Source organism: Palaemon carinicauda, chromosome 27 (genome assembly GCF_036898095.1).
Source record: "Palaemon carinicauda isolate YSFRI2023 chromosome 27, ASM3689809v2, whole genome shotgun sequence".
Classification (NCBI taxonomy): Eukaryota; Metazoa; Arthropoda; class Malacostraca; order Decapoda; family Palaemonidae; genus Palaemon; species Palaemon carinicauda.
In genome coordinates this window covers 95,179,314-95,182,424 of record NC_090751.1, presented here as the reverse complement: position 1 = coordinate 95,182,424, position 3,111 = coordinate 95,179,314, and the positions used below count along the sequence as shown (strand labels likewise).

General features: G+C 30.4%; 1 long non-coding RNA gene across 1 annotated transcript in view; it reads right to left on the bottom strand.

The window, feature by feature from the left end:
* The window catches only part of LOC137621246 (uncharacterized), a 323,623-nt gene that overhangs the window by 197,637 nt on the left and 122,875 nt on the right, over positions 1 to 3,111 (bottom strand). The gene's annotated exons all lie outside the window — the stretch shown is intronic.

The window sequence follows — 3,111 nt, the reverse complement described above, 5'->3', positions numbered from 1 at the left end:
ATAGCAAGTGAAATATAACTAGTTTTAAGAGAGAGAGAGAGAGAAAGAGAGAGAGAGAGAAATAGAGAGAGAGAGAGAGAGAGAGAAGAGAGAGGAGAGAGAGAGAGAGAGAGAATGTGGGGCTTAACAAGCAAGATAATGCCCTAGAGTTAGCGCCTAGAGACTGACCATATATATATATATAATATATATATATATATATATATATATATATATATATATATATATATATATATATATGATCAGCGCCCAAGCCCCCCTCTCGACCCAAGGTTGGACCAAGGAGGGCTAGGTAATGGCTGCTGATGACTCAGCAGCTAGACCTATAGGCTTCCTCCGAACACCCCATGCTTAGCTCACAAGGATGGTGAGGTTGCAGCGACCAAAGGAACTAAAGAGTTTGTGACTACTGGTCAGGAACGTTATCACATTGGACATTAATTAATATTTTCTTAGTAATGGTGAATTATATTCTTCCATTTCATTATCTTTATCTAAGTAGGAACATGCTTAGATTCAGCCTACTTAAAACTAGAATTTACAATCTCTTATTAAGAAAGTATAAAGATATCATTGTAGTTTAAATTTACCCTCCCTTAACAAAATAGTTTTTAGATTAATTACCTTGTTTTGAATGAAATTAAAATGATTTATATATAAATATAATCTCAAAAGTTCTTTTACTGAAAAAGAAACTAGAAAAACGATCACTACACAACACACGCAAAGGTATGGCTATAGTATGGAGTGTTTGTGGGTACACACACACATTATTTATATACATATATATATATATATATATATATATATATATATATATATATATTATATATATGCATATATATGTGCATATATATAATATATATATATATATATATATATATATATATATATATTATATATATATGCATATATATGTGCATATATATATATATATATATATATATATATATATTGTGTGTGTGAATATATATATGTATATATATATATATATATATATATATATATTTATGTATAAATGTATATATATATATATATATATGTGTGTGTGTGTGTGCGCGCGTGTGTGCGTGTGCGTGTGCGTGTGTGTGTGTGTGTGTGTGTGTGAATGTGTATTTACCTTAATATGTGCAGTAGGAATATCCTAAATCCATGGACAGAGAGAGCTATTATTCCTCATCAGTATTAATATATCCAATAATTGTAACCAAATATCTTTTCCTTTTGATTTTCCTTCCTCCTGACTTTTACCAAGTTTTCCTGCTTCTTATACAAGCCCGAAGGATATTAATATCATCTAGACTCTAGAGGATTATTAGCCTGAAAGCCTTCACTTCATTATACATGATAGGATACTGAAGCCCTAATTAAGGTAGAGCCTAAATGATAAATATCCTAGGGCACAAATGATAAAGAAAAGGATAGTTTAATTTTTTTATATAAATAAAATAAAGCTTTAAAACCCTTCTCAAAACTGAAGACCTCTCTGGTTTGGAGTTTTTTAAATTCAGATTATTGAATTTTGTGGCAGAGAGAACGTCCATATTTTATGTTTCAAATAATTTTTGTAAAAATAAGATTATTTCATTGCTATAAATCTTCTTATATATATTTACCTCACCACGTTAGGTCCTGGAGTCTACCCTATGCTGAACTTAGCACAGTTATTTACAAGTCCTTTAAAAATTCCAGAGAAACCCATTTAGCTTAGTTTCCCATATAATGCTACAATTTTGTTTTATTACCCGAGATATAAATTACCTGATATGTTTATATATTGGAGTGTATGCTTATACAAACAGTTACTGCAAGTCTCTCTATAAGGTATATTCTGCTTATTTCCTTGTCTGCTCATTCACATATCTACGATTTTTATGTTATGATTCTACTGAAGAATGCCTGAAGTGCCAGAGATAATAAGGAAATAGGTCAAAATCGTAAGATTTCCCCAGAAAAAAAAGATACTGACAAGAATATGTTATGCAAGCCAGTCTTACTCATGTGAAGTTTTTATAGTGTTTATATGAAATATTTATTTAAATGATATTTTTCTCAAACTTCTCATCTAGGTTTTCCTCATTCATTTTCCTCACTGGGCTATTTTCCCTGTTGGAGCCCTTGGGCTTATAGCATCCTGCTTTTCCTATTAGGGTTGTAGCTTAACAAATAACAATAATAATAATAATAAATAATAATAATAATAATAATAATAATAATAATAATGTGAGCCCGTTTGGTGCATGTAGCCTATATATGTGATGGGTTTTGAGAGAAGGGGGCTCACCACAGCTAAGTAAATAACCCTGAAATATGATGAATATGTCCTTATAATCTCCAGTGGCGAGGCAAAACTACTGATAAAAGCCATCTTTATACATAAATAAGTCTATTCAATCGATCTATACAAACGAGAAAAAACTATGAAGCCTGATTTCCTAAAATGGGAATTTCTAGGATAAAAGATTATATAAGTTTTGTTTTTAAATAGTGACCGATTGTTATCCCTTTAGCATGAAACGATAAGAAAGTTTATTGCCTAAATTGCGTACATTTACTTTAATGAAAAGAAACATACATATACAAAATAGTAACATTTAAAAGAAACTTACGAATCGATAAAAATAACCATACGGATAAATTTAAATGCCAAGAGAACTTTACCTGTAAAAGCTGTCTTGTATAGAATCATCCTCAAAGTTGTTTTTAAACGAAACAAATTTGTTGAGAAACAAATATGTAGATTAAGTTTGAAGTGACCCAAAAATAACATTATTTCAATGGAGCTCGTTTACCCTCCTTAGGGTTAATCAAAGGTCGAAAAGAAAAAGGTCAAAATAATAATGACACTTTGGAATTGATAAAGTTATAAGATTACCTAGATTCGAATTTAATACACGAGAAACTGTAATGGCTCTTACTGTAGCCCTTTTATCTTGAGAAAATAGTTCCTCAATTGCTCTCCATTTTCACCACATGTTCAAACCTTTTAAAACCTCTCATATCTGTCTTTTCTAGTAACCTAATCACTGTACTAGTTCTAAGAATATCTGGATTTAAACATAATACACAAGAAACTCATGGATCTTACTGTATCCCTTTTATCTTGAGAAA